Raw genomic sequence first — 25,494 nt, forward strand, 5'->3', positions numbered from 1 at the left:
GGATGACATAAATGGCTAAGTTCACCTTGGCTTCTCTGGCTTCTCTGGGCCTGAGCTCATCTAAGATGGACCGATGCAAAGTGGAAAAGTGTTCTGTGGTCTGACGAGTCCACATTTCAAATTATTTTTGGAAATTGTGGACATCATGTCCTCCGGGCTAAAGAGGAAAAGAACCCTAACCCTAAACAAACGTAATTATTACACAAGATCGCTTTTAGTCATGCGTACCCACGGACTTCTCTCATGCGCCACTTTTTGTTTAGCGAATATAATAATTATGAAAAAAGAAAAAGTAAAGAGTCATTATGGTACCAGCTCACTTAAAGGTTGTTTGCAAACCCTTTTAGAAATAAAAATTACATTGGACGAAAAACAAATTCCGAAATTACACCAGAACGTCATTATGCATGTATGCTTGTGCACCCCCTGGATTATTTATTTATAATAATCACTTTATTTAAAACATTATACACTTTATTTAAAACAAAAACATTTTGCCGTGGGAAAATTAGATTTTATTATTATTACTCTATGTTTATTATTTATTATTATTTGTTATTATGAATTATGTGAATTTAGTGTGATTTCCTATTCAATTCCTACGCTCATGGGTAAATGCGAGCAGGTTTCCTGGTAGCCCTTGTGTTTGATATTTCAGGAGGTACTGACTGTCTGCTTGTATTCATGACCCGTAATGTGTGAGTGAAGCAATGTAGGCGCACGCGTTAAATCAATGATGCGAGACCCTGACAATTCCATTACAGCTTTTCCTTGCCCGACCATCATTCCCTCCTCGGTGCCTCCTACGCTCACACTTCGCCACGTTTTCTTTTGTCTTGGCGGCGATGCAAAACAATAGTACACTGGCATCTCTCATTTTCGTCCCGCTCGCTGTCTTCACCGTGCATATTTTTACTGTCAGTGCGCCGTTGACACGTGAGACCAGCCTCTCCGACTGCATTAGCCGGCAACTCGGCTGAAGTGGGCCATCAATTAATGCCGAGCACCAAATGAGCGCTAAATGCATTTGACCTCCGTCGGCCGCTCAGGGAAGAGCGAGTGTTTTTTTGTTTTTTATTTCCCAGTTACTTTATTCCTGGTTACATTCTTTTTTTATTATTATTTATTTTATTTTTTTTATTTTTTTTACGGAATTCCCGGTTACTTCGAGACTCCTTATGAATAACTGTTTAAGTTCCTAGTCGCTTGGGTTTTATGTCTTTGGATTTAATAAGCATTATTAGCATGTATGAATATTTATCGGGTTGAAAAAAGAACTCTCGCAAGGGTCCTCAACGTTCCGCGGCAATACATCACGGCGATAAAGGACGGAAATGGACAAAGTTCACGTTAAGGCATTCAAATAATTTCAATAATCTGTCGCGACAGATTGCTTCCAGAGACATCGCAAGCGAACGGATGCAACGCCGCTGCACCACCGCTGGCACTGTATCGGCGGCGTCTTTCCCACTGGCGAGATTACACGGAAGGGGCCGAGGCGGGATCGATGGGGGCCACTTCCCATTCCCATACCCTCATATTTCGCAGCACAAGTGATCAAGAGAAGTCATCCCGAACGGATGGATGGAATATCGACCCGCACGCTAACACATTGATAACGTGCGTACATGTTTTGAGCGCACAGTAACGTGTGTGAGACGTGTTTGTCTTATGGGCTGTCCCTTGACGCTTGTTTGTTTGTTTAATGGACTTCGGCTGGCATGCGAAGAGAAACATCAATAGCACAACAGATTGGCCTCTTAGCGCCATGCAGCTGTAACTGTATCAACACACACACACACACACACACACACACACCTTATGATCATACACAATGAAGCACAAAATGACACATTTTTGCCGTTAATTGGACTTCATTATTTAGCTGGGGATGACAAAGTAGAAAAATATAAAAACACGGTTCAATTCATGCTATTTATATAATGTGAATTCAGGTCATAATTGAAATTACTTTATAAATAAACTCACCCGTAGGGGATGTGTGGTCTATAAATATGAAAATATTTGCCCCGTCACGGGTAATTGAATGGCGTCGTGTTGTGTCCGATGCGCCGCGTGAATATTTACTTAAAGGCGTGCAACCAACCCATGACGTTGATATTCCGTAAGGCTACGTGTACAGTAGCGCTAATAAAAATTCTAAACGCAGAAGACTTTAATGCGAGATTTTGCTTTTTTTTTTTTTTTTTTTTGTAGAAAAGTTTGTTCAACAAAAACAACTCGATAGCATTTCTGTTGCTACCATGCTGAATCTGCTCGGCCTAATCGCTGCAATAATACACTTGGGGTTCTTTACAAAAGAGTAAATATTAGGTTAACTGATAGTTGAGTACATTATGTTGTTTACTATAGATTTTTTTTCTTGTCGCCCATGAGAGGAAAACACAGGCGAGTCTTGATTAATTAAGCTAACGCCACGACGACGTTCAATTTCACACGTGTTAATCTTGCGTGAGGGAGATTCATAAATCAAAATGTAAACACTTTAAACCCCTCTCCTCCATTAATAAAAGAATGCTGGATTCTGCAGTTACGTTCCCGTGGCTTGTGAATGTTTTTGTTGTTGTTTTTTTTCACATAAATACAGGAATTGGTACATTCAATGACAGTCTGCAAATGAAGAGGGAATTTTTAATCAGGCAATGCGCCACATTTTTATTATCATCGCTGCAGCGAGACGAAGCGAGGAGAAAAATAAGACAAAAGCAATCGAGTGTAACTGCGCTGGAGTCCCTTCGCGTAACCTTGAATGCCGGATGAGTGATGAAACGCACCGAGCTGATGTACTGAAACGTGATTAGTTGCATCATGCTGCTTTTTCTTGGGGGGGAGAAAAAAGATCTATTATGGATTTCAGATATCAGAGTTAGTTATCTTTTGGAAGTGCAGTTGCAGTTACCACATACCAAAGGAAGAAATACACAAGTATTGTCTTCTATCGCTCATTTTGTCGATGAAGTTCGCCATTGTTAATTTTGGAGCATTCGCATGATTGAAATGCAGGTGTTGCATGTTAAATCCCTCACCGCTCATTTTCTCAACGACGTGTGGTCATGCATGGGATTTTGGACCAAGTGCCTAATGCCATCAAAGACTTCTTTCTGCGCTAAAAGGGCTTCTCAAACTTTAACTTTATAGTAAGTCAAGCATGGATCATCGATGGAGCTTTCTGCTTGAGCGAGTGTCTAAACATGTCTTTTAAAAGTGCCGCCGAGAGAAAGTTAGTGTTACTTGTGAGAGAAATGATGAATATTTCAACCACTTCTAATGAGCATCTTTACTTTGGTGCGCCACTTAATGGCCTCTTAATTTATGGATGAGCGGTCAAAAGGTTGACGCTGGCTGGGCACGAGCACTCCAGAGAACGCCGTAACTCTCTGTGCGAGTTAATTGGCGGAGGCGGCTGTTGTCTCCCGATACGCTTTTGACGCACTGTCTGTCTTCTGTTTCGCTCTCACCTGAACTTCACACGCACTGCAACGATCCTCGTAAAAGCGCCAACGCTAGCCCTTCAATGAGCTTGCTGCGGCAACGCTTATATCAAGGCATGAAAAGGTCGTAAACGCACACGGGAGCTAATGCGTGCTTACGCTGCAATCCGCTAGCACAATAAAAAGTCTCACGGTCAATACGCATGTAACACGTCAGCTTTTACTGGCCATACAAAAGCACTTTGGGTCAAGATTTATCGTTTGTTGGTATTGGCGAAGCGAAGCAGCTGACCGATACATGCTAGTTTACAGCTCAATGTGCTGTGGTTGCCGTGGTGACAAAGAAAACAACATAAAAAGTAGCTTCATATAAATATTTTAGCCAACAGTTACGTCACTGCTAATGCTACAATAAACGCATGCCAGACTTCCCATTGGAAAACGAGCAACTTAAGACGATTCAAGTGTATTTCTTGGAGGTTACTTCGCTACACTACAGCAAACACATTGCCGAACTTCGATGACAAAATGATTGATTTAAGACGATACATCTGTCCCTCTTTGCGGTTATCTCCACTTTTTTAATCTCCGCTGATTCTGACGGACACGATTCCATCTTTCATGCGACAACCGCTACCTGCTGGCATGAAGGCTTATTTCCTTTTCTGCGCGACTACCGTCTTAGTATTTTTGACCAGCTAACACCTTGGCACGAGGGCACCTTGCCATACGCCAGGTGGGCAGATTCCCCGTAGGGAGGGTGCATGTTTGTCCGTCCTTTCTCCGTCTGTTTGAGGGAGGTCAACACTTTCCTCGCGATCAGATTCTCACAAATCTTCATGACAACTTACAAAATACGCATGCATTCTTGAATCGCCTATCTTTCCAATGAAGTCGGGCATTGCGTTTGATTTCTTCACATAGTAACACCACTAAAATACACATTAATTGTCTCAAATTGCTTAGTTTTTCAGTCAAGTCTGGCACTGTGTTTGTTGGAGCCTTACTATGGTAACTACGAAGAAACACAGATGGATCGTAATAAATCACTCATTTTGTCAATGAAGTTTGGTTGTGGCATTTTTGTTGTGGCATTTGAAGTGATGGGGAAATACAGAATCGATGAAACTTATTAGCGCACCCGTCGTAAATCACACTGTTTGTGCTCATCTCGAGGGACGGTAAAATTCTCTGTTGTACTAACCGCAAACAATAAAACTAACACGGAGCAATAAATAGGACATGAGAGCTTGACCGTCTCTCCCTGATTTTCTAATTGATTGCGCTGAATCCTCTCCCCACTCCAATTTATTGCGTAATTAGCAAGAAGTAACACGGGATCCCGCTCAGTTGGCCGCCGCTGGGCCTTTCCGGTGATTCTCGTTCCTGGGCGGTGATTTAACACGAGCGACCTCGTCGCCCTTTGTCAATTTGACTGCCACGAACCTAATTGCACACAGCAGGCGTGCAGTATAATTTGCATACAGAAGAACGAGCAAAGGTCAACCACCAGCTAGCTCGGCTTGTTAGCTTAGCATATTTGGAGTTAAAAACATTTCTTTTACAGCATTAGCATTCTGAGCGAATCTTTGTCTTGATTTGTCTCAACATTCGACAATAGTTTGAAACACATGCTATGTACAGGAATTAGCATTCACGTTAGTAGCAAAGCGTTAGCATTTTCAGCTAACAACATCATCGTTTTATTTTACGGAGAATACATTTACTTACCCTGGAGCAGACAAAGGAGAGCCTGATGATTGTTTTTATGGATTAAATGACTAGCATAGCAATTTTCACAGATAACAGGACACTAGTAAAAGTAGATTTGCTTACCTTGGAGCAGAAAAAGGCGTGCCTGTTAATTTCAGATTTGACTGACGATGCGGATGGCCGCATACCTTTAGTCACCATCTGCATTGCTTTGGGTGCGTTTTGAGAAAACGTCCCTGTCCCAAGCTTATTGTTTCAGCATTTTTACCTTTCAAACTCTCAAAATGAACTGAATCCCAAATTGCTGCATTGCTTTTCTCAGAGGCAGCACATATTTGGGTTTGTTCAGATGTCATCCGCATGAAGGTTTTGACCTTTTTGTGAAGGTTCGTGACTCACTCAATGAAAGTAGTTGTTTTTCCACCTATGCAGAATGTTTTTTTTCAAGGACACTCAAAATTGCCGCCGAGCCTGTTGTTGCAATTTTCCATTCTGGTGGCTTTACAGAGTTGTCAAATGAATGATTTTGGCTGACCCAAACTCTCTTTTCAGTGTATACTTGCTTGTTGTGTTTTAAAAAAATTGACTTCCAAGTTGAGTCTATTTGCTTGCTTCCTCAATTTGTAGAAAAAGGCTGCCAAGCTTTGCATAGATTTGTCTTTTTAATCCGCATGTTCCCCCATTGGGCTGCAGGTGGCGGAAGGTCAAATTGCCTCTTATTGTGATTCGATATCAAAACATCTGCGCTCAATAGAAGGCTGCCAAACGCACACATTCTCCTCGACGGAGCGCAAAAAGGACGGACAATCTTCCGTTGTGAATCAAAGAACAGGACGCGGGGACTAGCCGCCGCTAGCAGCTGCTAGCGCTCTTGTGTGGAGTATTTTGATGCTTGCGCATCTGAATAACAAAAGAAGAGAAGAGCCGCGGGCTTGTGTCAGCGTTAATGACATATTCATGTATGCCACACACCTCTTGCCAGTTCGTTTTGATGCTTTGTCCCCCCACGGCAACTGATGCCATCACTTCACTTAATTACCCGCAATTAAGACACTCAAATAAAGTAAAGGAAAATGCTAATCAACTCATTTGGTGACATGGAAAAAAAGGACTGCAATTAACCCACGGGACACTTACCTGAAATATACAGATCATATATTGATGATATTTTTGGGGGTTTACCCCTCTTTTATTGGATTCATTGGATTAGACATGAACACCAAGGTTGAAATCCCACAAAATCATATTTTTAACCCCTTTTTATTGACTTAATTTAGTGTACACGTCAATGCTTGAATAGCAATAGTGTCACACGCTTATCATTTCAGCAGTGAGGCGGAAAACAGCAACTCTAAGAGAATTTGCGATGTAGAACGTTAGACATGAAAACGAACAAAATCCCCTCAAATACAGTGGCGCCTTGAGATATGAGTGCAATTCCTTGAGAGTTACGACCACGCTCGTAACTCTCAACACTCATATTTCAAATCATCTTTTCCCATTGAAATGAATGGAAATGCCATTAATCTGTTCCAGCCACCCCACTGAAAAAAAACTTTAAATATGTAAAATGGCACTTTATAATAATGTACTTTATAAAAACATACAGCAAGGATAAAATTAAATAGAATGTCCCAAAAAAAAAATGTCGTTTTTGCCACATTTTTTGCTTCAATTTAATGGCCACTGTGCTGCTCCTGGTGTTACATTTTGCTGCATGCTTTGAATGGGTAAAAAGTAGCACCATCCGGGGGACACATACAAACTAGCAAATCAGTGTAGTTGCAATTTAAAAAGATGACAAAGGATTTGTTATCATTCTGGTATATTTCCATGCTTTTAATTGGACCTAGGCGAAAAGAAAAAGGCAAATACCTGTGTCCGCGTGCACGTCGCAAGCGCTTCCACAGCACTTTGGAGAAGGCCGGAGTGGTCCGCTCGCCATTAGTCCAAATGGGAAGACGAATCGCTCGACAAATGGGAGAAAACAGCGCCGACGCGTTCCCATTGGAGAAAGCAGCGCCGAACCGTTCCCATTCATCATAGTTCCATACTGCAGAAGAAAGAAAAAAAAAAAAAAAAAAACATGATTACCATACGCAGCCCAAATATTTCTGACATTCACCCAAAAATATATGTAAATAATTTTCGTGCTGATTTGATGAGCTTGTATAATGATGTTAACATGAAGCATGACCAATGTTTGGCAGGAAAATATCCTCTTCAACATTATCCTCGCTATTGCTTTTTACATAGTGTTTGTGTGTCTACGGAGCGCGCGTGACAACAAACAAAAACAAAAACTTTGAGTGCATCAACGATATGAATAAAAAGTAAAAAATAAAATAAAAATAAATAAACAAAGCTCACTTAATGTAATGTTTTTCTCTCAGTAGATGCAAGTAAATCATCCTCCCCATTAATATTTTTGGTGTCATTTTGAGGAAAAATACAACTGTCGGTGCAAGTGTTTAAGTTATTAAAGTTGCGATAAAGGGATTGGGGATGATTTGTTGTTGTTGTTGGGGTGGATGATGTGGGAGAAGCACGCACAGACACAGCAAGCGAGGCGAGTTGTTTTGTGATTGTTTTCATTTTGGATTAGGTGCAGCCAATGCATCCAATCGGCTGGGAACAACTTAGCGCAAACTTGCTCCTGATTAAAGACCATTCGTCACCCCCGCGCAGGAGGGCCACCCCGCGCTCCCCCAGCACCCCCCGCCAGCCAACTCTACCTCCACCCGAAAGCGTTTAGACGGTGAATACTGATGTGCGCACTCAAGTTTGTTAGTAAACTTGTGGAGGAGGATGAGGCTGCCATCCAAATGTGACCTCATCGGAAATACACTCACGGGCCACTTGATTAGGTACAACCTGCGCTATCCAAATTTATCCAAATCTACTTCAGAAACAACAAACAACGTTTACACACAACGTTCTTTAAATCGGATTCTCTGTTGAATTTAAATTATTTGCATGGCTTGACACAAGGCAGCCCCTTACCCTGCATACATATTGCACATTTCATCGCATTAATGGGACTATGATTAAATGTAGAGATTTTGTTTTTCTTTTTTTTGATTCTTAAAATTGTCATCATCAGTGAATGTGTGAATTCTCACCATGACGGGAACACCGTCAAAACTTCAAAATCTTATCAAATAACTAAAATGACGATACAAAAATACATAAAACTCGTAAATGAATAATTTAGACATAAAATGATCACATATTAACACAGTGTATACATAAATTAATCTGAAGGAATACAGTAAAAAAATACAATGTGCAAATACAAATAAAGAATACGAGAACCTATTAAATACATTCACAAAATAAAATGAATAAAAAATACATTAAATACATTCAAAAAGTAAATACAATTTAAAAATTGTAAAATAAAATATAAAACTCCTGAATAAATTCACCAAAAAAATTCAAGAGTAAAATAAAATGAATTCTCGTAAATAAATGAAATATATATAATATATACTGTTAAAAAAATACATAATTATTGAATAAATTAATACATACATAAACAGAATATAAAATAAAAAATACATACACAAAATTAAATACAGTTTATCCTTCATGTAAACATCAAATAAAGAGCGTCATCACTCCCTCTCTCTCTTTCTTCCTCTCTCTCTCTCTCTCATTTTCTCCCACATTCACGCACCTCCCCCAGTTCCTTGTGCGCAGCCAAGGAGCCGCTCGCCTCCACAAGCATGCGCGCACACATGCGGGCAGCACGGCGCGATGAAGCGGAGCGACGCAAGCAGCAGCATCAGGAGGAGAATCACTCCACCAACACCAGCAGAAGCGGCACTGTGCATGCAGCTTGACCAAAGCGTGAGAGCAGGTAAGATGACACCTTTTTTTGTGCTCCGTCTTAAACGCAACACCTTGACTGCACTGCAGACTGACAATGGGCTCGAACCTCTACACCCAAAAACTGTCCAGACTTAGATTTGGACCGTTTCGTGACGCAGGAAACGGGTGCACATAGCAGAGGATGATGATTCCTCCGCCTCTTCTCGAGCCAAATGGCGCCACACAAACACCTCGTGCATCCGAAAATTTCTATTTTTCAAAACAAAATTTGAGAATTAAGCCAATAATAATTAAAAAAAAAAACTCTTTACTCACTCGTTACATAGTCAAGTTTATTTACCTTGCTTACATTGCGTCATTTGAACCCAAAACAATTTTTCTTTTGTAAAAGTGCGGCACTTGACACAAAACAAAGCCTATTCTTGTGTGTATTCGTGAGCTGCTAATACCACAGCCGCATGGAGCGGGACTGCTGCATGCGCGCGTTCCTTGTGGCTGCGCGTCCGTGCGTCCTGCATGCGTAAAAGCGCGGCGCCAAGAGGTGCGCACCAAATGGATTTGGCATGCGCAAAAGGTTGTGGGGGAACTAATGGAGGTTTAGCTGGTTAGCTCAATGGAACTGGTTACTGATTTTTCAATGGGTCGTTTGTTGTTTTTAGCAGAAGGTTAGTGACTTTTGTTTAAGGAGTGACAACGGGGGGAAAAAATGCTGTGTTCCTGTTGCAAAATCCCCATTGAAGCATATTGACTTAACACGATTGTAGGTTTTTGTGTGCTTGCATCATGGGAAATCCCATAAGCTCGGGCCGACAATTAGCATCTGTGGCGGTGTACTGCAACAATGTAGACAGATGATATAACAGTCATATATTCTTTCTCCTCTGCAAAGAACGACAAATATTACTGGCGTACTAAGATGCTGTCTACATGTATGGTACATCAATATGTCTTATCGTGCCCCAAGGTGACGACGTCACACACACCAGAATGAGATCACAATGTGCACCGAATTGAAGAAGAAAGTCAGGGGTGGAGCAAGGGTGTGGCCAGACGAGAGTGAAATTCGCCCACTCCATTGGCTACCCCCCACGGCTGCGTTTTCGTCGTAAATTTTTATTTTCTTTCTAACGGGATAAATTCCAATGGGCCCTCCACCCCCTTTGCGCTGACCTGTTAACATGGGCTTTAGGAGCTTTGCTGAAACTATGGTGGAATATCCTCCTCCGGGGAAAAAAACAAAACAAACGAAAAACTCCCCATACCTCATTTGCCAACAACTGGGCATGGGATTATCAAATTGAAGCTGAGCGGATCCAGAAGCGAACCGGAATTCGCAACATTTCTGCTTGACGGGTACGTTTGTGAGCTCTTTTTGATTATTTTTGAATTGATTGTATCTTCAAAAAACATAACATTTCAAACGGGTAAATTGAGTGTTATAGTAACGATCCATTGCGAATCAGTCATGCTACCGACGTCGCTGCTGTGGCTAACGTCGGCTTGTTTACCGTGCTAATGCTAGCTTAGCATTGCTAGCGGATTTAACACTGCAAACTCTCCAGTTTAAATCCAATCAAGAGATTAAAACATTGATAGGACACTAAAGAAGATAAAAAAAGGCCTAACTTTTTTTTTTTTTTTTTTTTTACTTGTTTAATCTTCGCTTGATGTCATCTTTTGCTGGGAAAAAAATAAAGAAAGAAAATCCACAGAAATAGTCATTTGTTACCGGGCAGATTAAGATCCACATTTGACGGCTTATTCCATTTCGATAGAAAACACATTTCGCAGGAGGAAGGGTCTCCCTCAGGGAACATAAATCACGTTGCAATCACAATGTAGAAAGGGAGGTAGGGAGGCAGGAAATGTCTTCAGGTGTGATTAAACGCCTGCTCTTTAATAATACGCACACACGTGGCGTGTGACTGATTGCTAATGGCGTCTCCTTGTTGTTGTAGGCGCGGCTACAGCGCACCCCGACATCCCGTCACAGGATGGACGCACATGACAGTCCACCAATGTGTTCCGCAGTGATTAAACAGCTCCTCTTTAATACAACACACACACACACACACACACAGACACACACACACACACACACACACACACTGATATGAGTGATTGCTAATGGTGTCAATTGACTATCAAGTGCATCCGTCCTGTGTCGGGGTGTCAGGGCCCGCTCCAGCCAGGCTGGCAACAACAAGGAGACGCCATTGGCAATAAGTCATACGCCACGTGTGTTTTATTGAAGCGGAGGCCTTTAATTACGCCTCAATTACGCCTATGCTAATGCTTATCGTTCATTGGAGTTTTTTAGAGGCAAACACAGCAGCAACTGGGAAAAGTTGAAAAAGCAATCACCGGGAATCAGAATCATCTTTATTGCGCCAAATATGTCAAAAACACACAAGGAATTTGTCTCCGGTAGCGGGAGCCGCTCCAGTAAAGACACTCAATTGACAGAGAATACCTTTGAGACATAAAGACCAAGGAAAAACTGGACCAAGGCAAAACTGCAATTATATGATTTATTGACTAAAAGAAATGTGCATGATTAGTGTAGAAATTCGTGCAAAAACATTAAGTTAAGTTATCATACAAAAGAAAATGCAATGAGGTCGCCAAAATCGATCAGATTTGCTTTTGTCGTCACAACGGGTAACGGTAACGCTGCGGCTGGATAGCATGCTAACACGACATTCCTTGTTTAACTTTGTAATATGTCCAACTTCAACCAAAAACAAAAACACAATGCTACCACAAGGAACATTAACAGCAACTACGCAAATTGGGTGACGATTATGGTTTCATGTTCAATCGAAGCGTAAATTCAATTCATACGCTAGCCTGATTTATTCCATCTTTTGGTCTGCCGCACCAGTAAATATGACACAAATGTTTTGACTTTATATCAAGTTAAAACATGTTTCAATGATTTTTGCTGCAAATTTCACCCCATTGCAAAATACACTATGTCACTGCATGAAGTAATCATACAAAAAATTGAAAAAGGCTGCCAAAATTGAAAAACGTCAATAACTCTCGTCTGGGTAATTACATGGTAATTCAACTTTCCTGGTTTACGATCAACTTCGCAACATGTCCAACTTAGAAGTTTCCCGGCAGACGAGCCGTAGAAGAAGAATCCAAACGCATGAAAGCAAAACAAATTCATTCTACCACAAAGAATGTTCACGGAAACTATAAAAATTGTGCAATAATTGCAACTGCTTTTGAGTTAAGTTAAAGCTAAACTTCTGACTAACTTATTCCATCTTTGGGAATGACGCCCTCACAAGAATAACGCAAATGTTTTGCTGCGTTTTTCCCAAAGGAAATTACGCTGCTTTGCAAAATATGTTACTGCATGAAGTCATTGTAATCGATTGAATTTGTTGTTAGCATTCCGACTGGCATTGATAATCATATTGTGGACATTGGTTATTTATCTTTCGACTTTCCTATTTCCCGGAAGGCTGCGGAATTCATACCATAGCGGAAGAGTCAACCATATCAAAGCTAAACTCCTTAATAGTAGCAGAAAGATCGTAAAATGCAACAACAACAAAAACAAGCTACGATCCGTCATAAGCAGCCACCAAGATGATATACATATACTAATATGCATTCTTGAGTGTTTATGTTTGAAAATAGTCATGATTTATGGTACGTAGGGTTTTGAATTGAGGAAAAAAGTAAATTCCACTAATGTGGTCGCATTTCGATATTTTTTTTCCCATTCTTTTGGAACAACATAAACGTTTAACCTTCGCGTTTTGCACGCGTTTTTTTCGCTGTACTTTTGTTGTTGCGCTAAAGCCGGCGGCTATGTTTACGTGACAAAAGGCCGCGTTGATAGCTTCTTCTTCTGTGCAGACAAACGGCCACCGAGGCCCTTTTAGACACTTATCAAGATGCCGAGTGATTGCGGAGCTTCACAATGTGAAGTAGCACTAAACCGGCCATTGATTGGTGAAGCGACGGCGGGATGGATGGAAAGCAGGAGGGGTGATTATCTCGGGCAAACAAACGGCATTTGGTAATTGCATTTGGAACAAAACACACACACACACAGGCAGAACCCGCATTTGTCAGCATATTCGCAGGAAAGAGGAAATATGACGCAGGGAACGCAAGATTGCCTTCATTTGTTTCTTTAAATCCTGTTTGACATCAAAACGTCATAGGAAGAGAACAACATTAATTGAATTAACCATAGTTGCTGGTGCCTAGAGAGTGCGGTGTAGCCTTTAAATTGCACAAAACAGTGGGTGCGGAAAGAAGTACCTCGTTTACATTACAATAGAAATGTACATTATTATGAAGATGATTTCATGGATGTCAGTGTTGCCCATTAATAGTGAGGGACAAAATATTAGGGACAGCTACAGAACTGAGCATTATTACCATTTTAAAAAATACAGCTCTTATATTGGACCTCATCAGAATATGCAGGCGTTACTAATAATATGGCAGCTGAGTGCACACGAGAAACAAAACCATAAGCCATCGCGCCAATGCCAATTATATAGCATAGGATTCCATTTTTTAACAAAGAAACAACCTTCGACTAAGGTGGGAGCATCAGGAATTGTGTCATTTCCGCAGTTGAGAGCATTTCTACAGCCACGATGAGATTAGGGATGTTATTAAATGGAGCTGCTGCAGCAGTGTGCACAAGCGAACAGCGTGGAATTCTACAGGGAATTTCGTGGAAGTGGAAGCCGATCCGAAAAAAAAACAAAAAAAAAGCCTCAGGTGTTCCTCAGCCTTGCCATGCATCCAGCAATCATCTTAATTATTCCCCGAGTTTCACTTTGCGACATGAAATCTGCGAGCTGCATCTATCATGAGTAGGACCCACGAAAAAAGTCTCAAAAAACCATGCTGGAGAAGACACAAAGTCTGCCATTTTGGTTCGACGCAGCCATCTTCGACTCATTTTAGTTCTCTTCATTGGTGTTTCAAAGACAAACTGCTCATTGATGACATTTTTTTTTTTTTTTTTTTAAATTCAGCCCCAGAAGTCAGTTACACTTGTCAACATGAAATTTGGTAGGGATGTCGATCAAGAATAGACCCTCATAAACGTCTCAAGTCGTCATGCCTAAAAAGACACAGGAAGACTGCTGTCATTTTAGGGGTATTTTTTGCCTTCAAAGACGGATTCATCCTAGAAATTTTGTCCGATTGTTACCAAATTGGAACCACATGCTGTATACTAGACAGATGTACAATCCTAAATTGCCAGGATTTTTAATTGTTGTCATAGCATTTTAGGTAGAGCATGACAGCCAGGTTTGACGACGCAACATAAAACAAGAAACTCTTTGACCAAACGCCTCAAAAATGTTGTCACCACAGCAAGTTTCACAAGGCAACATGAAACCATAAGTTGACCCACAAAACAAAGTCTCAAGAAGCCATACACAGGAAGTCTGTCATTTGTCATTGGTTTAAAGCGGCGAGCTGAGGGTCTGGTTGTGCAAGGGATCCAGGACAACAAAATGTTTTGTCTAATTGCTCTTAAAGTTTGGACCAGGTATACTCGACTGATGAGTGTCATGTGGTCAGATGTTGACTTTTTGAGTGTGATTGACAGGACAACTTGAAGAGATTCACAGGCACCCCCCTATTGACAGTAATAAATAGCTTTATGTATGTGCTGTGTGTTTTTGTACACTTGCACGGAGGAGTCGTACTGAGACACATCCGTTGACGGTCTTCCGAGTTTTAAGGTGTTTTGCACGGGAAGAAGAGCTATTTACGTCCTGTTTCTGTAGCATTGTTAACTTGCACTTTCCGTCTTACGCGCTCGGGGACCTTGGATTTATTGACGGTGTCTACTTTTGTATCTATAAACACAAACGCTGGACGGCGTCCAGACGATGGCCGTAAAATACAAGATGTCTCGCCGCGATGGCGCTCTGGCAGCGTCCTGATTTGAAGGTGCCTCCAGGGCCAGAGGAAGCAGGCTCATGAGATTCCTGGACGAGATAAACAGCGTTGTTTCTCACTCCCTGTCCTCGGGCGTTACTGTACACTGGATGACGGGCCGTGAAAGTCCTTCCAGGTGAACGACTTGACATTTTGAAGAAATGCCAGCATAAAGGAGGACAGTGGACCCAATCCGGGTCATTCTGCCTGTTGTGGAATTTGTGACTTGACGGGAACAGGACCCTCGAGACACAGTCCAGAGACAGCGAAAGACAAACAAACTGTTGGATGCATTGACAACAATGTGAAACCCCCCTTCTATCGCCCACTACACTTCCCTGCAGAGACAAGCTAACAGTTGGACTTTTGAAACACATCCATCACATCCATTCTTTTACGCCAACATCAAGACGATAGCCGTGATAATATCCTGCAGATAAGCACAGATTCGGATTTTATGCTCAGCAAATTCAAATCCTCCTTGTAGTTTGAGAGCGGCGACAAACCCTGGAGAGCAGCAGAACCGCAGGAAGCCACGTTTCCAGCTGCTTTTAAACGCCACGTCTCGCCACACGCGTGTCAATTACACTCAACAAGCACTTGCACGTTATGCAGTATTACGGGGGGTGGAGCGGCGCACGGGTGTAAGCCTCCAAAAGGGCATCAGGTTCCCCAACTGCACCAGCAAGGTTAAAGAAGTGCTTGTTAAAATAATACAATAAAGGCCGACCTCCAGAGAGAAAGGAGCTGATCGCCTGAGAATGAACAAAGCGACCTACACAATACAGATCATTTCAATCAAAGACGTGGCCGTTGACGACGAGGGCGAAGGGGGAAGTCACATGACCGAATATCTGTGACGGTCGGGGCAACTTCACTTTACATTTTCAAACCGCAACCTCATTCTGGTGACGTTGAAGGTCGACAAACACAAAGGAAGCTAATGCCAACCAGTCATGTAAATAAGCGATGGCGTCGTAGTGCTTTCTTTGCTAAATTTGTCAGGTCTGTAGTCATTGCGTGCTTTGTGAGATGCTACCAAGTACCGAAATGCGAAAGCCACAACGTGACAGAACCTCGTGAATACGAACGTGAATGAGATCTGTTCACAAACGATCGACAAACGTCAAGGAAGATAACACCGACCGATATGTAGATTACCTCTGGCGTCTTTTGCATAACTAGCCAGGTTTAACGTTAGCGTGCCCTCTGCTGGTTGAAGTAGTGACAACACAACATAACCTTGTCCAGATGATGGATGGTAAATGAGGGACTGCATCACTAAGCCAATGTACCATTTATTTCCCATTACAACATGGTTTTACTTCTATGAGGTTCCATAACAAAACTAGTTGGGTGTGACGTCAATGGCAGCAACCAGAAGTTGCTGCTTTTTGATGACATCATCCGTAATCATGATGTCATTTCAACGTTAGCGCCATCCGATTCCAAATGATGGACAAGATCGAATCAATCAACATCCAAAATCAAGATCCGAACTGCAAAAGAGCGACAAAATTCTTGAAAAAACCCCTCTCAAAATCGATATAACTGGATCAGTACCTTTATCCAGATCTGCACCAAAATGTAAAATGCCACATCCCTACACAATTATGACAAACGATGACGCACATCTTACCAGAGGCTCCCATTCTGCGTTTCACTTATCTGCCATGTGATGATGGAAATACATTTCCCGCTCCCCTAACACGGGTAAAAGTAGCTCGGGGCCGGGGGCGGTTCCCACCAGCGACACATTTTTGGGGTGAGCAAAATTCCGAAAGAAAATAGTAGAAGAATTTAGTATTGGTTACATCATGCGTGTAAATACAACGGTGCGTTGAGATACGAGTGAAAAGAAATCGAGGGTGTTTTTGGGGGGCTGGAACAGATGGAATTGCATTTCCATTCATTTCGATGATTGGAGTGTTTTGTGATACGAACGTTGACACGGAGTGAATCAAACTTGTATCTCAAGGCACCACTGTAAATGCACACGATGTTAACTCAGACTGACTCACTTCCCAACTCCGGTGGCCCTCGAGTGTGAAAAAGGCTTGATTCTTAATGCTATGCCACTAATGCACCGCAATTTCTTGGAGTTTAATTGACATATCTGACAAGTCTTTGCAAGGGAAACATCATTTCGGCCAGACTCACTGCGGAAGAGTGATCGCGTCAGACCGAGCGCATTTTTGAGTCGGCGGGAAGCGGCCGACCATGACTGACAGGCGACGGGGGTCATACAGAGCCAATGAGGCGCAGTCTCGGGATGTAAATGCGGCTCAGTGCGTTCACCTCCTCTTGGACGCCGCCTGTCACGGCCTGTCAATTGGGAGCGACCGGGTCGAGGGAGGTCGGGATGCCTCGTCAATGCTGTGACAAGTATAGGAATGAGCAGGGAGTACTTCAGGGAACGCCGGTTTGTGAGGTGGAACGGTTTTTGAAGATGATCTAAACATTTTCCGACACACAGGTTCATTGTATTCTTTACCATCAAATGGAAGAGCATTGAATTGTTCTGCCTGTCACTATACACCGAGGTCAGAGCGAGAACAGCGAACATATATTTTTGATGAATAAAAAAATTCAATAATGCTGTGAACATACTTTCACTTTTTCAGTAAGTACACAAGACTTTCTTCCGTTGCGGTACTCACCATACACTTCTGTTTTCCCCAACCTTTGCATTCAAGTGGACGTTAACATGGCCTTTTCACAGCCTTCATTACAGAGACGAGTGGTCGGGCGAATCATTACAGCGATGGGAGGTAGGCAGGATGAGCGGAATGATGAAGCGGGAGGCGAGGCCGGATTAAAAAAATACCAGCGCGGTCGGCGCGCCAAAGGAGAAAAGAAGTGACCAAATAAATCAGCGGCCGGCAGATAATTGGACGAGTGGCCCTCTCGGGGCAGCCCCGTGAAAAGTGACACTGTAATTTGCAATTAACTCCGGTGACGACCGACCGTGGATTCGGTTCCCATTGGATAAATCGGGCGAATGCAATACCTGACAGAGCGGCGGCTGTACTCATTATGGTTGTTTAACTCAGGCCGAGTGTCGGCGCTTGAGATGCTCCACTTTCGTTCGTGGCGTGCGCGAGCAATCAAGGCGAGACGGGACATATGTTATGTTACGCTCTATATACTGTTTTGCATTCCCTCTTCCGGAAGAGCACATGCGAATATCGACCTGCCGCGAGAGTGGTTCAGGAAATAAATGACCCAGACGACGGGGAGTGCAAATCCAACAAGCAGAGCAATAATTTAAAGATAGCGTCTCTCTGGACGAGTCACTTTTTTCAATGCAAAGCAGAAGTAATGGGTGCGTTTGCTCAAGGTGGCGAGGCACGATATGCTGCTTTGTCACGGTTATCAATCAGCACACAAACATATATTCACCATCTACATTTTTTTATATTACATATTACATCAAGGTTCAAGTCTACAATGAAGGTCATAGCAAGGTCCAACATGCCAAGCACAGAATTCCTCAATTTTCCAGCTATTTTCAAACTCGGCAGATGTGTAGAAGCAACCTAGCCACCGATTTGTTTTTGGTGGGGATTCACACCTTGACCTTGAGATCACCTAAGGTCAAAATTCAAATTAAACGCCGCATTAAAGGCTTATTTTGTTGATGTGCCCGGGTGGGATGACCCAATGAGCGAAAAACATCTTACGGCCACTAATGAAGCACTAATTACCAGTCTCATTACGAATCTTAAAATTCCACCCGTGTCAAGTTTGTGATTGGCAAAAGTCTGACGGGAGCTTTTCTATCCTACGAAGCAATTAAGACGACTCGCTTGACCCCCGAGCGAGTCGATATCGGCACTTTTGCTTCAGACTCATTTGGCAATGAGCTGCTACCGCCGAGCCGTTTGGTAATCCCGGCCCGTCCCGACCCGCTAATAGCTTCCAATTGTAGGTGACTGGGGGATGAGACCCCCTTCTGCTTGAGCCGCATTGGTCCCCGCGATCGATGGCGCGGGAAAAGCGTGTAAAATTGCGGGAAAGCGAGATGACCTTCCTGATTGACACAGCGCACTGGAAGGCGGGAAACACGTTGCAACCATAGCAATGTGACACTAGTAGCTTGATCATTTGTCACCTACGTGCATCTGCACATACTTTAACCCTCTGGTCACGAAAACACAACACCGCTGTCACCAAACCCACGCCATACCTACGGTGAAAAATGGTGGGGACGGTGTCATGTATTGAAGATTGGCATTGGAAAATGGCATTTGAACAGCGGTGTGCAGACTTTGTATATCCGCTGTACAACCATCCATCCAATTTATTCTGCTACATTCTTCTGGAGGAATCCGTTAAGCGCTATTACATCACATTTTACAAAGATGGAATATTTTAAAGTGGGATTAACCGGATTTGGGCTCAAAAAGATGACATCGAGATAAAGGTTATGCGCTAAAAAAAAAAAAAAAAAAAAAGTTCATCTTTGCGCATTGACGCTGGAATTACCAAAATGTCGGAATCCAGCTCTCGGGATGCATTGCATGGATGTAAATGTGTCACTTATTTTTCTTTTACGCCCACTCCAACGCTAATTGGCAGGAAAAAAAAAATTTCCACAAGCTTTACACGGCTCGAGAAGATGGAACGCTGTAATCCTCACATAGGATTAAGACGGGATAGTCAGACGTTAGTATCGACATCTGCACGGAACGATGCGGGAATAATGACGCGTGTTTCCTGTTCGGATTAGCAGTGCATCACTTAATCAACTGGACTATATTCCCTTATAGTAAGACACCCACGCTAATACCGCCAACAAGGCCCAGGTACAGTATTCTGTTAATTTCAGTGTTTCGCTTGGCCAGACTGCGTCTAGTGCGTGTAGATTATAATTTTTTTTTCATCCAATTACATTTCAGCACCCGTGTGTTTCCAACGTCAATGTAATCTGCCCTGGGCCCTCAGAATCAGCGGTGCTGGCCCATGTAATTTAAAATGATGAGCAATGGGCTTTCACATTCGATGATGTCAGCAATTTTCCATCCTCCAATTGGCTGGTCAGAGCAAAAACATTTGACGAATGAAAACACGTCTGTAGCACTCTGCAGACATAAATATATTTGATAATCAGCTTCTCTGGTGAGTATGATGTATTTGATTTTTTTTTTTCAGGTTTTTGTCGTGTTAATCGAGAAGTATTGATTGTGAACTGATTCAGGTGACGTGCGCTTGTGCTGTTCTATTGCCTTTTTTCATCGTATTGATGGTTTCTAAAATTGCAACGTGATAGTGGCGGTATCAAGAGGTTGCTTAAGTCCCCACTGAAGGCCCGGGTACCAAATCCACAGCCCGCTACTGAAACTGATTCATTGCAATGATTCATTCTGGTGAATAATCGCACACGTTGCAGGAGGTTCGTGACAATTAATCACAGCAGAGATAGAAGAAGTGAGTCACCACTTAAGAACAATCCCAACCAAGATCCTCAGAAAATTCCTCTCTTTTTGTTAGTTTTAAAAAGGCTTAAAGCCTGAACTCCACTAATCTGAATTTGAGGCTTTAATACAACTCTGACAGGATTTAAAATGTGATTGGATTATGCCGCAGGTTTACCTCCAGGAGGTTTAGTTTCCTTCCCGCTCTGAAAATGTCACCCTAGCATTGGTGACAAAAGAAAATTGAGAGCATGAACAAAATGAAATTACATGCAAAATGTTCCAAAAAAAACACACTTTTATTTAAAACTGCGGCCCAAAATAATTGAATTAGATCCAATTCAGCTTTGTAACTGCCGTACACCTTTCATTAAATGTTTAAATAATTCTTGAAAACGGCAGCGTTAAACAATAAAATAAAAGGCAATGCAATGTAATTAAATGACAAAGACAATTACAAACAATTGCACTAAATTAAAATAAATGCAGTTTATGCAAAACACCTTTCAAACAATACTCAAATAAGACCCCAGCTCTTGGTAATAAAATTGCAGTACCGTCTTCAGTTTTGAAAGATACGAGCTGTCCTTTGGATGATTTGCGATGTAGGATGTGAACTCAACTCCACAAAAAATGCGCAGTTTGGCAAACATGGTCGTGAACAATTCTTCAAAAAAGAGGCTTCAAGCTGTTTAATGCCCCTCCCAGTTAAAGCTTATTGTCAAACTAAATAACCAACAAAGAGAATTACACTTTCAAACAACTACATATCTTCGTCTTTAAGTCAGCGACCTTAATGCTAACACGTAGCATCTATTTGGTGGTGTTATAACCCTTGGAGCAACAGATATTTCAACACAAACGTGGAGCAACACATGGACAGATGGCATAACAATACTCACAGGCATACATTCTTTATCCTCTGCAAAGAATGACTATTACTGGCTGCAGCTTAAGGATCACGTGACTATCTCCGTGTATATCTGTTTGTCTATTATACTGCCCTCAGGGTGCCAAGGTTCACACAGCAAAAGAAGCAGCATATAATGACCATTGAATTATTGAATCGAAGCAAAAAGTGTGACGAAAACGGTTCAATTCTCTACCTTCCATTTAATTATATAATTAGGACGTGTGTTTTTTGTGTGTACAGAATTAAATTCGGCATTTCATCTTTCATGCAAACTCGCAGCTCATTGTTTTACAAGTTGGAATAATATTTAAAGATGATCTAACACAAGAGCACAAAATCAAACGAAAAGAACAGACATCTGAAGACTGCAAAGTGATAAGTAGGCGTTATTTCCTCACATTTTTGCATTTGCTTTTCATTTTTATCACCTCTTTCATATTTATGCTCAGGCTTTCACACGTTGCTCGCCTTAATCAAAACAACAGCACTCATCTAGTGTTTAAATAGCGTCCAAGTCACGTGACTTGCTCCAGTTTCTAATCCATCATGCAACAAAATCGTGGTGACGGGCGTCTAAACTTTCCTGGAACAAGAAAGCTTCCCGCTAGTTTGAGCTTCTTATGCAAAGAAAATGTCAAATTTGACTCAAAAGTCAATTCAAACTGCCTTCTGTTGCGGGGATTGTAGAGACCAAATGCACAAAATATGGTATACAGAGGAGCCCCAATATTCACAGGGATAGGAACCTGGCCAGACCGCAAATCGTGAAAATCTACGGGTAACTGACAGCCATTATCATTACATTGGGGGGGGGGGGGGGGGGGGGAATGTAAACAATCTACTCAACAACCAACCAAAACCAATCCGCTATATGCGAAACATCATGTGACCAAACACGAAAAACAGGTTAGCTTGACTTCCTGTGTATGCTAGGATAGACCAGCTGAATCAACGCCCAAAAAACACCCAACCAATTTACTGAACAATCAATCGACCAAAAAACAAATCAACAAAACAACCATCCAACCATTTGACAAAACAACGAAAACAACCCACCAAACAAACAATAAACCAAGTAGACCGCCAACTAAACAATCAACCAATTAAACAACCACCTAACCATTTTGGTCGAAATCCACGCGTCACAGCATGATTGGATTGAACATTTCAATGGCAATTTCACACGCCACTGTTTCACAGCTTTCGTTCATTCATCTTCTGTGCCGCGGGTGTGCTGACTTCGGGCGAGAAGCAGGGTACACCCTGAATTGGTCGCCAGCTAATCGCAGGGCACATATAAACCATTCGCACTCACATTCACACCTACGGGCATTTTAGCGTCTTCAATAAACCTACCATGCGTGTTTCTGGGATGCGGGAGGAAACCGGAGTACCCAGAGAAAACCCACACATGAAAATTCCACACAGGCGAGGCCGGATTTGTACCCGGCTCCTCGGAAATGTGAGGCAGATGTGCTAACCAGTCGTCCACCGTGCTGCCTGTTTTACATCTTTTTCTACAAAATTCTCATCAGAACGTGTTGCCAAGAAGCGTCCTTTTCGCAAGACTTCTTGGATCGATTCGTGTGAGCTGGCAGCATTCTGCTCCTCCAGCGTCAGATGTGAGCTCAGCCAACACTCGTTAGCGACGAGGCTGGCAGATTTACTGTAAAACAAGGCTCACCCTTTTCCCATTGCTCCTCTGTCAGCCTCCCTGCAAGGGTTGCAAGATAATCCTGGGAGATGAAGGTGATGGGATTGCAGATAAGCACAGCGGCCTTGGTCAGCGTGTGAACACTCTTTTGCAACCCTGATGGACGTAATTAGCAGGCCCCGTGAATTTATCTCGCCGCCAGTGGCGACTTCCGATGATCGTCTTCGAAAGAAGTGGCGACGATTAGAGAGCATCATAAATGAATTAGAGCAGCGGAGGCAATGATCATTAGGCACATTTTCACCATAAGTCTCCTGAAATGACGGCCACTATTTAAAAAAAAGAATAAATGAATTCCATTAAATTTCTCTGCAGCTGTTGCGTTTCAAAACAAGGCAACGCCATTTTGGCTGTGTGATGAGTCAAAACAATGTCAAAGGCCGTTATCAGCGAGCGCCATCTATGCAGCAGACGAACACACAATAATCCGTTCTCTTCCTGACTTTATTGTTATAACCTTCTTATACTCTCTTATAAATCCCTAAAATGATGAAAATGTGGCGTTTCGGTCGAAAACATCTTTTACACAACGTCGAGAAAGTGTGCAAGTAAGTGGGTAACGATGACAAGAAAACTGAAGCTGTAACAGTAAATACCACAACTTGTAAAAATGCCCAAGTAGGATTAGCTACGAAATAGGTAACGCCACGATCTCCTCGAAAAGCTGTGTAGGCATAAAATTGAAAAACCTGAAAAAGTGTCATCGCATAAGCTGATGTCTGGGCGATTAAAGATAAATGACTTTCACAGTAAAAGAAAAAGGATCTTCCGCTGGTCTTTGATGCTAATGCGAACGTTACGGGCTTTCCCTGCGCAGCGGCCATGGCGAATCATTACGAAGCTGGAGGAAGACCCGCCCCCTGCTTCCCTATTGGCCCGCTTGGCGTCAAGTCGCGTCTGAACACGCCTTCCAGAATGCAAAACCAGCCCTGCTGGACCTGTAAGTACCAGCACAATCAAATCCATCCCAACAGGACAGAAAAACCATCAGTCAGTTTGATTGACATTTCGGAATTGTAAATAGCAATTCTGCAAGCCTTGTTGAATTTGCCTGATTGTAAAGACGTGCTACATTTACATCATGCAGCGCTCCACTCAGCCTAGCAGGTAGCGTCCATTAGCACAAATGAATTCTCATCATGCATAACGCCAACGACAGTGGCTTCTCCTTTATGTCGTCTGTTTTCATATTCTCACCGTATTATGACTAGAGCGCGCACATCTGGCTTGTAAAGACCTTGAGCCTCTCGACGAGAGTTCAACCTCTTTCTTTTCTTTGTTTTTACAGAGCCACAGGAGCGAGAGGTGAATCGCTGAGAGGGAAGCGATCGTGTCAGGTAACGAATGCAAAGTGGTGCTCTTCGCTGAGGCGCAGAACCCCTTTTCGTGGTGAAAGCAGAAAGACGCGAACACTCGTTCAAAAGGCAGAAACGTGGCCGCAAAATGCGATGGCTCCCGAGCCAATCAGACCAGTCGCAAGGATTGTACTAAACGCGTTAGAAATACTGAAATTGAAAATTAAACGAATGGTTATATAGGTTATTACAACTATAAAAATGGACACCCATTTATCACAGCATATGTAATTAGATTCCTAACGAACATTCATTGTCTTTTCTGATTTGTTGGGAGAAATCAGTTGCCTCACAGCAAATGCCCAAATATGGTCACGCGACCATTGCCCTCTTTCTGGTGAGTGTCCTTGCCCCATGGTCCTTTGTACGGCTTTAAAAGCGTTTAAAATGTCTTTGCGCACATCCCATTTGACACCACGTGCGTGAACAGGTGTCATGGCGGCCGGGAGAGGACGCAACATCCAATCAGCTCGCACTCGGGGGCCACTTGTCACCTTGTTATCAGCCACCGTTGCACACACTTGCGGCCCTTTGTTTGACGCCTCGACACCGGCGTCGAGGGCTCTCAGTCGCCATTATGGTGAGGCGGCGCAGCGGCAGCGGTTGAGGGACGGCTGGGATGGCGGGGCGGCTGATCCGTATGCAGCGCGGCGCCACACGGCATCCATTAGCTGCGAGACGCGGCGCGAGCTTGCGGCTAAAAGTGTCAAATATGCATGACTGAGCGACATCCTCCAGGCAATTAATGCGCTCGTTAAGATGTGCGCCTCCTCCCTGCAGGGCATGCATATATGCACTTTTTTAATTTTTTAGAGTGCACTCATTGAAAAGGACACTCTGGCCACAGGCTCGCTTGTATCATTGAACAATTGTATGTTTGTCATCACGAAAAGGCTCAGCATTAAATTGTGTATCCAATAATCATGGATTTGCCTTGAGACGTGGTGAATCAGGATATTACTTATTCCCCTAAGGTTATTTTGCATGCCTTGTTTCATTTGATGGTGAACAATTGTATCTTTGTGATCATAAAGCAGCTCAATATTAAGATACTGTATCTGCTCCTGTATTTTTCTGGAGACGTGGTGAACCGTCAGTTGTTTTTCATGCCTTTTTGTGTGTGATGGTGAACAATTGTACAACGTATGTTTGTGAT

At 42.6% G+C, this 25,494-nt stretch overlaps 1 protein-coding gene across 2 annotated transcripts in view; it reads left to right on the forward strand.

Annotated features, from left to right (window-relative positions):
* Positions 1 to 8,877: 8,877 nt before the first annotated feature.
* chrm2a (cholinergic receptor, muscarinic 2a) overlaps positions 8,878 to 25,494 on the forward strand; it is a 46,332-nt gene continuing 29,715 nt past the window's right edge. The window contains exons 1-3 of one of the 2 annotated variants that reach the window (XM_061668097.1): positions 8,878 to 9,027; positions 23,801 to 23,923; positions 24,272 to 24,320. The gene's annotated coding sequence lies outside the window, so the exon portion shown is untranslated. The remainder of the gene's footprint in view (positions 9,028 to 23,800; positions 23,924 to 24,271; positions 24,321 to 25,494) is intronic. The other variant, XM_061668098.1, reaches the window with a different exon arrangement.

Source organism: Phycodurus eques, chromosome 22 (genome assembly GCF_024500275.1).
Source record: "Phycodurus eques isolate BA_2022a chromosome 22, UOR_Pequ_1.1, whole genome shotgun sequence".
Taxonomy (NCBI): Eukaryota; Metazoa; Chordata; class Actinopteri; order Syngnathiformes; family Syngnathidae; genus Phycodurus; species Phycodurus eques.